At 38.6% G+C, this 12,389-nt stretch overlaps 1 long non-coding RNA gene across 1 annotated transcript; it reads left to right on the plus strand.

Annotated features, from left to right (window-relative positions):
* Window positions 1-1,356: 1,356 nt before the first annotated feature.
* On the plus strand, window positions 1,357-2,824 carry LOC121264560. Its single transcript, XR_005940522.1, has 2 exons — window positions 1,357-1,823; window positions 2,193-2,824. It is a non-coding gene; the product is annotated as an uncharacterized LOC121264560 (long non-coding RNA).
* Window positions 2,825-12,389: the final 9,565 nt, after the last annotated feature.

Below are 12,389 nucleotides of genomic sequence, written 5' to 3' on the forward strand. Positions count from 1 at the left end.
GGGCTTCTTTGGGCGGGGGCCACCTCTACACTGCTCTCACGAGTTTAGTGGCCAAATTTGTACCCCTCGGATGTAGCATTGCAATAGCCTAGCCATTATCAAGTTCAAATTTTGGTTAGAATTTTAAGTTTTGACTATAGCATTAATATTTAGCTGGGTGAATGTACATTGGACTAGTCATTTTAAAGTTAAAATAATAATATTTTACAAATAAAAAATTGTAATATTTTGCAAATACACTTCATATATTAATTAATAATTTAATTTTTACTTAAAATAAGGTAGAAAATAAAATTATATATTAATTAATAATTTAATTTTAATTTCATAATTTAATTATTAGTAATGAAATAGAATAAAGTAGAAAATAACAGATTATTTATCAAAATTGAAATGGATAATATATACTTTTAAAATAATCAGATAATATAATAGTTGTTGGAAATGATTAAAATATTATTTTGGTAAGTGAATAGTGTCTACCCAAAGATGACCACGGAGCTTAATTTATTGTATATCATATGTTGAGTTTTAGTGGTTTAGCTAGTCCAATGTAGAAGATTTTACTTATGCCTAGGCGAAGTATAAAAATGCATTGGCATTTGACTAGTCCAATACCAATGGTTAAGCGGTAAATACATATTTTTTACTGCTGACAGTGTCCTTCAAGTGCAAATATCTTGCCACTAATAATTTCTTTCCAGCTCAAGTATCTCATTTGAACTTTTCTCTGTGTATCATGAAGTTATAGGGATACGGTTGATTGAGCTTTCCTACCAAGTATGACGTCTTCCTAGGCTTTATTTTGAGCCTATGCGGTAGGGGTGGGCTCCGACTCATGTAGTCGGAGGTCATCATGTACTCTGACTCTGATAGTTTGACTCCGATCGGAGTGTGATTGGGCCAATGCCCAATTCCGAATCCCTAGACCCGCTTCCAAAGGCCCAACGCCCAATTCTGAATCCATGGGCCCACTTCCAAAGGCCCAACGTCCATTATGATATTTGAGCTTCTGAAATACTGTGAAAAAAAAAATACCAACACCATAGATGAGCTTCCAATTTTCAAAAAATGCTGTAAAAAATAATTAGAAAATTTAAATATAATGACTAAATTACATACATTACAAAACCAAAAAGAAGTAAATGCACAATAACAAACACAATATAACTAAAAAATGCAAAGGAGCCCCCAACAACCAGACATTAATGAAACAACCAAAGTCCTCAACCAATTTACATTGTAAAATGTAATAATGTATCAGAATAAAAGAAAATACTACAAATTAGTAATTATAAATTGAAAATAATTTCCGGGTTAATTACACTTTCCCCTCTCCAACTATCACATAATTCATAATGTGCTCTCGAAACTATTGATTGCATCAAAGTGGACCATTTTATTTTTATAATGTCTCAATCCCCCCCTTCCGTCCACAATGAGAGTTAAATCAAACGGAAGACTTACCCACATGCTTTTCACATGCTAATCCTTTAATGTAAAGACAAAATCACCCCTCATTCCATCGACTTCCATTTCCCCAAACTGAACTTCATATCCAAAAATCCCCAAACTCCATGGCCAAAACGACTTGTTTTATTACTGCCCAAAAACGATTTTGTTTCAAAGTGAAGAACGTCTAACTTGAAGCCATTGGGAGCGATGGAGAAATAAGCTGGGGCAGATTGCAAAGAAGGTGGGCGACGACGAACCCTAGCAAAGCTGTCGACCATGACGTCAGCGTCCCCTTCGAGCTGTCGGTGACTCCATTGCAGATGAGTTTTTTGGTAGAGCTCTCATTCAAATTGCTTTCTCCATCGCAGGTATCTCAGTGACTGTTAATATTGATAACAAATCTCTCGCCTCGATGTAGCTCAAGAATGCTATAAATGACTGTACGTTGTTAGATGAAAAAATGATTCGAGTTTATTATAGCTCAAGAATGCTATAAATGATTGTATATTGTAGCTCAACAATGTTCCAGTTTATTTTCCATGATATTGATTTGATCCTATGCTTAGACAATATTCTAGTTTAGTTTATTAGGATTTTTTTCTCCTTTTGTATAAAGCTGCAGTAGTCTGTAAAGAATAATATCGATTCAATTCTATAGAGCAGAATTTTTTGGCTCATCAACCTTTTTTTTTTTACTGTTTCCTTTCTACACTCATAATCCTGACATATTTTAACAGGTTGTGAAAGGTGTCTACTGGTTCATCTAGCATAAGCTGGGGTGGTAAAGCACCACTAGATGACCCATTTTGCCGTTGAAATCTCTGAGCACGTCTAAGAGTGTCAACTACGGATGATAACTATAAAATGAAGTTCTGGAGATGCCCATATTGGACTCCTGGTTGTTAACATGGGGGTGGAGACAAGTTTTGTACATTTTTTGATTGGGTAGATGATGATTTTTACTCCACGTGCGGAGATGTCGTTGGCCAGCTACGAGATAGACTTCGGATACGGAGTCTGAGTTTAAGATTGAGAAGTTCGAATTAGAGGCTAACTTAGTGATGTAGAGGGAGCACAAGGAGCATATCCAAGAGTTGTGCAATAAGTTGAAGGAAAAATCTACGGAATTGGAGGCTAACTTAATGATGGAGAGGGAGCGCATGGAGCATATCCAACAGCTTTTGTATAAGGAGAAGGAAAAATCTAAATATTTGGGCAAGAAATACAATAACTGCATATGATGTGGTGTCATTGTAATTGTTTTGGTTGTTGCTGTTATTTGCATGAAAATGTCTCATTATGCTAATGAAGGTCGCCATTACTTGATGATAGCGTAGAATTGCTTAATGTAATTTTTTGGATGTGTATTGACTGTGGTTGTTGTTTTGAATTTGATTATTGTATTGGACATCACTTGTTGTATGTAATTTGGTTATGGAATGAATTTTTTGGCAACAACTTACTGTGTTGATAATGATTAATAATAATGTCACCCTACATATCAAAATTCCTCAATTGGAATGTCACCATAACACTATAAAACCAAAAATGTAAACTATGGACTATTACAACAAAAATTTTCCAATAACAGTAATGTCATTAAACCCTAACTACACCATTACAACAGCAAGTCAATATTGCCAATTTGGTCGCTTCTGTTTCCCATTTTTATCTTCGTTCATCCTCTTCACACGTGAAGATGACTCTACACCCTTCCCTTTTTACATTGATGCATTAGCCTTGGCAGGAGGCACTTGGGTGTTGGGTGGCAGTTGACCAACTCGGAATTGCATGCCTCCACTTCCAGGATTGCCCCAAGAACACAGTCTTCCTTGTGCTGGATTGCTTGTATCAACATCTAAGTCCACAAACACAGGTCTACATGTACTAGTTTGTGAGTGGTGGCCCCCAAGTCTTGCAGACCGCCTCCTGGGTGGTCGTTTGGCCAACATCTTTACACGACCCACATTGGCTTGCAGTTGATTAGTTTGGCCTGCCTGACTTGTTTGCCATGCTGCCTGCGAAGGCGACGACGGTGGAGCGTGCTCAGTTTGCATAGATTGGATTGTTAGCTGTGAATGCTCTGACATTGGAGGTTGTGAAATGACCTAGTACCACATTTAAAGGCTCATTAACATTCTCAACATTTTTAAGCAATATGTAAATGAATACTGTATAGTAAATAAGGAAGAAGTAGCCACTAACTTGTTCATCTGGAAATGAAGGAGCTTGAAATTCTGCTATAGAAGTGAATGGGGGTGTGCATGCGTTCCCACGCGGCCATTTTCTTCTATTGTGATCAACTTGATTATATCTCGAACAGGTCATATGCACACCAATTTTCCTCAACTTGTTTGCTCCTTGTTGATCATCCTTATTTCTTCTTCGATGTTTCTTTGGCCTCCCGGGTTGTTTCCTAACCACAGGAGCAGTGGGCTTCTCGTATGTAGTAATAAGCCACTGATCCTCACTTGGCATAGGATAAATTAAAGGCTCGTATGCTGCCATCCACATCTCCACACTATAGTAATGATGCACATATCCCTTGGGATCTTGGTCAGAATATACAATACATGTGTATGCATGCAGGTATGGAATACCTGTCATGTCCCATCTCAAATATGAGCAGGTCCTCTTTTCCAAATCAACCACATATTGCCTACCAGTATTGTTAACTTCAAATTGACCACATCCTGCATACATTGGAGTACAATAGATGGACAGGTCATGCATAAGTTCAAGCTTCGCAACTATTCGAGGCGTGATTGTATTCTTCCGTTTACCAATTGCTTTCCTTCTCAACTGATATCATCCCATCAGTTTCTTCTATATGGTCTCCACCATAGTCACAATTGGCTTATCTCATGCTTGCAGAATATACACGTTGAAACATTCACTAAAATTATTTACTACTAGGTCAGACTTTGAAAATGTGTTAAACCATACTCTAGACTATTGTGATGGGTCTATGACCTTCAGGTAGTCATATGCAGGCTGACTGAGGGCTTTCAGTTCCTCCATAGCTCTCTCAAAGTCCCTCTTGGTGTATGTTGTGGTTGCTTGTCACAATTTCTCCTTCAAAGCCACACCCCTGTGGGCAGCATCTTGAAAATTGGCATATAAATGTCTGACACAAATACGACTGTCATTGTAAGGCACCAACTCCTCCATTGCTGGCTTTAAACCCTACAAAAAATATTCAATGAGTGGCTCATTTAATAGGTTTTAGTTAATAGAATATATTGAAAGATTTACAAAATTATCTTTTGTCTGTCACTGATAAATGTCCACCCGTCTTCAGGTTGCTGTCCAAGATCGGATATAAGTGTCTCAATAAACCATCCCCAACTATCCTTTAACTCTGCCTCCACAATGGTCATTGCAACGGGTATATGTTATCATTTGCATCCCTACCAACAGCACATAGGAGCCGCCCCTTAAATGGTCCTTTTAAGAAATAACCGTCCAAACCGATCAATGGTCTACAACCAGCCTTAAAACCCTCTCTACAGGCTGTCAATCCTACGTACATCCTTGAAAAATAGGAGGTAACTTAGGAGCTATTCGTTCCACCCTAACTAACAAACAACTACCTTTGTTTCAGGGTCTCACAATAGTCACATACCTTGGCATATTGTTCTCTATGGCTACCAAATATGGTAAATTGAGCCTTCGTTCGAGCACGATACAACTTCATTTTAGAAACTTTCACTCCCCACTTTCTCTTAATCTCATCAGCAAGTGCATTGATAGGCACATTAGGTTGGCTTATAAATAGTGACATCATCTTATCTGCAATCCAGGATGATGTGACGATAATGGGGTTCTTATAACTCCTGCTACAATCATGTCTTGGATTCATAGACTTTATTTGAAAAGTTTGTTGCCCTTTAATCCAAGACCCATAAACCCGGTAAGGACATTTAGGGGTATTGCAGACAACAGTAACCCTATCCCCATCATTCTTTGCAAATTTTATAGACTCACCTATATTTAGGTTCAACCTTCTTATTATCTTTCTAAACTGTGCTATAGATCCAAACTTCATTCCAGCAGATATTTTTGGCTTCTTCAAGTCAACAGCTTGAAATTCGAGGAACTTAAAATCACGATGTCCTTTCTCACCACTATGGATAAGAGATTGAAGGACGTCACTTGGTGTCATATCAGATAAGTTACCTACTAATTGTGAAAGCAAGCACTATTTAGAAAGTTCTGAAAAATGAACACTAAAATAATAAATAAGAAAATAGAAGATTATTTTATACCTATGTCATCCTCCTCTGGCCACATTGGACCATTTCTATCTTGATTCCTCCCTTCATCCTCAGCATTTGAGGAAGATTGTGGCTCTTTATTATCAACTGTCACTTGAGACTCAACACCTTTACTCATTGGTTGTGCGGGCTTTGACCTCGATGTGCCCACAATGTTGACATCAATGTCATACAACTCATCCTCACTACTCAATACTTCTTTCCAAAATGGATCATTAAGTCCAAGGCGACGTGCTTCTGCTTCATCCTCATCCTCACTCACATCATCCTCGACGTGATGATCAATGCAAAAAAGATTGGTACACTGAAGTTCGAGAATGAGACACAAGATACAAATAAGCCACTTGTTGATCTTGAAGCACAGTCACCATAGACAGCACATCATGGTCAGATGTAAGCAATTTAAAACTATTGTGCATCCCAAGCCAGGGTGTCTATAGTAGCCTAGGTCACCTGGATGGTAACCATATTTGGTCATAATCGTTTGTATCTCAATCCATGATAGCTGATCCTCATCATATGGTTCATGGTACACATCAGTGTTACCCCCAACATATTCCCTATTTTGCCGCCTATCAATTACCTCGCCATGATGGACTTGAAATAACAAATTCCTCGTAGCCATCCTATAAAATATTGTTTATTAAATTAGTCATGGACCGTAGTCAATTATTAGACCACTCATAAAGTAAACAAAAGTAAACTATTGAACTAAACAAATAAATTTGTGCCTTTTCCTATGCAAGGGACCACAGAGGTGGTCTCTCTGTCACAACCTGACAATAAAGACAATAACAACACCCCCATGTTATTGTGTTCTCAAACTGGGACAACTAACGCTACTCAGCAATACACTAGTGTCATATTAGGAGGCATACAACATTGGACCCACCCATGTGCAACATTGGACAAGGACATCCTCAAACTCGAAACATTTGACATTCCAAATTACTCAGTTTCACACGAAAAACATACAAATTTGATGAAGACAAAGATGAAGTCATTTCGAGATGGACTTACCTCTGTGACATCCACTACATGAAGAAGACAGATACCAACTCGATGAAGATGAACGAAAATATTTTATGAAGCCACTCAGATTGGTGCGAAGACGAATGAAACACCAATGCCAACAGCAATTGATCGATGGTCACTGGTTTTCGAGTTAGGGTTTTCGAATTTTGGATTTAGAGATTTTCAGATATGAAGTTCAGTTTGGGAAAATTGAAGCCGATGGAGTGAGGGGTGATTTTGTCTTTGCATTAAAGGATTAGCATGTGAAGCAGGTGGGTGAGTCCTCTGTTTGATTTAACTCTCATTGTAAATGGAAGGGGGAGATTGGGACTATATAAAAGTAAGAGGGTCTACTTTGATGCAATCAATAGTTTCGGGGGTACATTGTGAATTAGGTGATAGTTGGAGAGGGCAAAGTGTAATTAACCCATAATTTCCAATTTTTCATCACTATCAGCCATTCAGCCTCCAATCCCAAGCATCCTGTATTGTTGTTTTGGAAATTAAAACTAAAGTATTATTTTGATCTAATAAAAACAAATAAAGGTTTTTTTGCTAATAGTATTTCATTTTTCACCAATAAAGGGGATTCTCCATCCCACAGTGCTTCTGTCTCAGTCATCCGCAATTATGTTAGGGTTCACAATTAGGTCTAAAAATCATAAAAATTAGAACTTAAATAATTAAAACATTAAAAATATTTAAATAATCATTTAAAAGCATATAAAGTTAGCCGATTCAATCCTATAGCTCTCGGCGTCAACGGTATCTAGTCCAATAGGTGTTTTACTTAGCTAGTTCTGTGTGCAAATGAGAGCCTCCATGGTTGTTGGTGCCAATGAACTCTGATAAGCATCCAACACGAGACCTTCGGTGCTAAATGCCGACTGAGAGGCAATCATAAAGACAAAAATGGCTAGCACATCTCGAGCTATTCGAGAAATGATTGGAAACTTAGTGGAATTAACCTTTCACCAAGTTAATAAATGAAATGCATTACTAGGTGCCTCGATATCTTTCATAAAATAACGTTCAACCTCAGACCTACACTGTATAATATTTCTCGATGCATGATTTTGATGATACTGGCACATCAAAATAGATGAACTCTATGGATGTGTCATCTAAGGAAGATGTTGAGCTGATCGAGTGTGAGGAGCTACCACCTGCGGTTGAAGACTAACTAATGTTGTTGTAATGGCTATATAAGTCATCAATATCACTTTTAGCTCTCTAATAAACTCTTCAGCCTTCTCTTCCCCGAGGATGTCCCTAATCCAAAATTCTATAATGACTAACTTATATCGGGGGTCAACGATTGCAATCACAAATAATAATCTATTTATCTTCTCAACATTCCCCTAATATTTATCATATTTGGATTTCATCCTCGTAGCCATGGCAAATAACAAGCCCACAGTGTCAGCACAACTTTGTTGCAAGTGGTTTATGAAGTCCCGATAGCTCATTGAAGTACAAATTTGCAGTAGTATATTTGAATCCAAATATTCATAGAGTTATGTAATAAAACAACTTCAAAAATTCAACAAAATACCTCACATTGGCCCAATCAACTGTGTCCGGTAAACCGAGCCCCATTCTCCCCTCTACTGACTCCAACAAAGCATACCTCAGACCCCCATCCTCAACCTCCATGAGCTCGAACGCTCTTTGATACTTCTGCGCCACGTCCAAAATCATGTATGTAGAGTTCCATCGAGTCAGAATGTCCAGGTACAACATATTAGAACATTAGATCTTAAACTGTTTGGCTATTGCTTTAAACTTGTCAAGCCTTTGAGGGGAATCACTCACATATCTCACAAGGTTTCAGACTTTGGTAATAGAATCATCAACTTCTTTTAACCCCTCAGCAACTATGAGGTTGATGATATGAGTACAACATCGAACATGGAACAATTCATGCACGAATGATATTATCTTTTACCGTCGCATTCTACCAGTACCTATCAATTGTAGTGTTATTAAAACTGGTATTATCAACTATGATACAAAGCACTTTTCTAATTTCTCAATTTTTTATACATTTATCAATCTCAGTAATGGATGAACCCTTGTGATCAACAACTTCTCTGCTGAATGAAAATATTTTGATTTATGGCCTATTTGTGGACCCTTGATATTTTTTTTATGAAAATCCATTTAACACATTGGAAAGGACTGGAGGCACTTACTATATATAAGAATCATATCGTTTTAGTCATCATAAAAGAAAGAGGTCTAAAAAAGGGGATAAAAATTATGTGATAAAAAAGCCAAGTCGTGACTAATTAATACTGAAAGCTCCATCACGAAGACAATATCAAAATGATATATTGTGTGATAAAAATAATGGGGATGTAACTCTTGGAGTTTAATGGCATGCTAAAAGTTCAGGATTTAGTGCCATGATGGGGGGTGTAAATCTTGTCAGTGGCTATGTGGCCTTTGATTAACTTGTTGGTGTGTTTATCATCCAAAGCAATAATATCATGGTCCATGGTTTCTGCCTAACCATGATTGAGGTGTGGTTTACATTTTTTTTCCTATGCTCAAACCTAAGTGTTATTTTCATACTACCTAACTATTGTTTTTGTGAATATAGTTTTATTTTAAAAAATAGAAAAAACAAGGCCAATTACCAAGTAAATTGAAATCTTATGTCAATGAAAATCTGCCAATCAAGTTACTCTAGTATAATAGCTATAAATAGTCAATAAAATCTCAATATGGCTAAATTTTTCAATATGGAAAACTTCAATTTTGATATGGCAACTTATTTGCAAATCAAATTTTAATATACATGGTCATTATGCATGGTATCGAAATTGGGAGAAAAGTCCTAAAAATTTTCAAACCATAAAAATCAAAATTTCACAATAGGGCAACAAATTAGGTAGCCTTCAAACAACAAAATCAACAGTATCATTAAATTAGATTTACAATGAAGTCATTATAACAAAATCTCCAAAATTTGGAACCCTAAAATTTGAAATCATAAAAAATAAACACCAATTACGAATCAAATGACGAGGTGGTAATATACTTACGGTGTCGCAAAGGCTGACAGGAAGTATTCTATTGTGGGCCTGGGTTCGTGATGACGACAAATGGTATAGAACAACGTACAGGGAAGAGAGAAACAGAGAGAGAACAAAGAAGTTGCGAAAGAGTGAGAGGGGTCATGCATTTTGGACCCCTGTGTGAATAAAATGACATCGTTCCACTTGAAATAAAGTGGCATCGTTTAGTTAGGTTTTTTTAAAAAATTCAGATTGTTTTACATCTGATTTTTTTTTTTTTTAAATATCAGAGTTCGGAGTCGAAATTAGGAACTCAAATGCCTCCAAACTTCGACATACATTTTCGGAGGAACTCTGACTCTGACTTTGAGTTTTGAATACTCCGACTTCTTCAAAGTCAGAATCGGAGCGTTGGTCGGCTAGAGTCGGAGCTGGCAGAGGATTTGCACAACCCTAGTATGCGGTGTGTATGGCGTTATTTTATTCTTTGGTCGTCCACTGTCACGTGAATCTCTTATAATTTTGCCTTTGCTTGCCAACTAGCCTTTCCTCGCCAAACATACATACATTCATGCCAACAGTTACTCTTCAAGTTCTTGTCACACGTGCATCCCTTTCCGTGCTATGCATAGTTTGTCTCCCTGGGTGTTTTTCTTGCTTGACGGTTTGTCGGACACCTTTACACCTACCTCATCATGCAACATGAAATTCGTTGTCTCATTTGACAGATATCATTCTCTCTTCATGCAACGTGAAATGCGGGATTTTGTTCGGCGTACTCTCCCTCACTTCGCCATGTGGCGTCCTTCCCTTGGCTCGCCGCCTGCATCCTTATGTTGTCCCCCATCTTCCTTTAACCACAATTATTTTTCTTTCCTTATTTTCTGCATTTGGCCATCTCTCATCATTTCTAGTTTTTCTTCATCTTCGATTTCTTTTATCCTCTAGTTCTTTGCACTTCTCTTGCCTTTATGGCTCCTAAAAGCCATTCTCATAATACCTATCATTCTTCTTGTTTATGTTGGTTACTAGACGGCTCTCACAGTGTTTACTCATTTTGACCTGTTGCTTTCGAGGGGAGCCGATAGACTACTACCACCACCCAAGTATAACTGGACTTCGTTAAGGAGTGGTAGGACATTCTTGAGTTGGTGAGATTAATCCTTCCTGACTCTCGCAACAACATTGTCAACTTAGAGGGGGTATCAGACATGTTAGGTTGTACATTGGCATGTTTTTGATCAGTCTGAGGCACCCCTCTTGTCGTTTGGTTTACAATATTTTGAACTACCTAGGCATGACTTTAACTTAGCTATTGCCTAACGCTTGGAGGATCTTGTTATTCCGTTTTATTGTTTGGAGGCAAGCCCTATAGGTGATAGGGGAAGAGAACTTTGATTTTACTGCCCAAGAGTTCTTTTACATCCATGGTGTGAGGATGCACAATGGGAATCAATGAAGTTTCCATTTGCATATAGGTTATCGAGTCATCCACCTAAAATCTCGCTACTTGGTTGGGAATTTGCTATTGGTAAGGCAATCCGTCGCAATTTTCCTTTCAGGGCCTCTTGGCATTCTATCCCTAATAGTCGTAGCTTTGAAGTGGAGCCTACTGGGGGGGGGGGGTGACTCGTCTAGATCTTATCTACTCCTATGTAAGGGAGAACCTAGATTCTCTTCGCTAAGAGGTTGTCCTTATCCGAGAGTACGTTGATTGCTTTTTTGTCCTACTTGACTGGTCATGCATTGTGGACCATCAAGTTCCGGGCTCATTGGGTACAAGATTCATTTGTGAGGGTAAGAGGTTTGCCCCTATCTCTTCAGATGCCAAGGGAAATAGACCTTGTGCAGAGGGCAATGAAACCTATGGCGGTTCACGTGCTCGTCGCAACCCCGCTTGCCTAGAGAAGACCACATAGTTCTCAAACTCCTGCCATCTTTCCCTCTAGGCAAAAAAGAGAGACTCCACGCTCACCACCACCGTTGCACTCCGATCGCCTCGTGGACGTGATCGGCAAAGGGGCTTAGGATATGGACTTATTGCTAGATTCCAACTTCTTTGACATGATTCCTAAGGTCTTCTCGAGCTCATTTCTTGATGCACTGTCCAATAATTTTGGGCCATCGTCATCTTCTTTAGCTTTAAATAAATTTGTTGAGGTGTTGGAAGTTGTCGACTAAAACCTTGCTCTAAGCATTCATGAGCGATAGGGAGTACTAAAGGTGCTGTCGACCTACTTGCATCCATGGGAAAACTTGTGGCTTTGGCCAATGGAGTCCTTTCTGCCACTGGTGAGATTGTTGCAGGGGTGGTAATCTCCTTAGAGGGTGCACCCACGCCTTTCATTGTCTTTGGGGAGGAAGTCTCTGTGGTTGTTGTTGTTATTGACTCAGCCAACATCTCGTGGGGCGAGGATGCTTATGCCAAGCCTTTGAGGGCTCAACTTGTGGTTCCTTCACTAAACAAAGGAATGTCCTCCCATATTGAATGTCCTTCGAGGATGGCCTCGCTGGTGGACCTACTGAGCAAGCGGAACTCCCTCGCCTAAGGTAGTTCCTTAGGGGCCTAGTCCTAGTTTAGAGGCTTATGGTTCCTCCTAGGTTATGCCCATTGCCAAAT

Source organism: Juglans microcarpa x Juglans regia, chromosome 5D, assembly GCF_004785595.1.
Source record: "Juglans microcarpa x Juglans regia isolate MS1-56 chromosome 5D, Jm3101_v1.0, whole genome shotgun sequence".
NCBI classification, from domain to species: domain Eukaryota; kingdom Viridiplantae; phylum Streptophyta; class Magnoliopsida; order Fagales; family Juglandaceae; genus Juglans; species Juglans microcarpa x Juglans regia.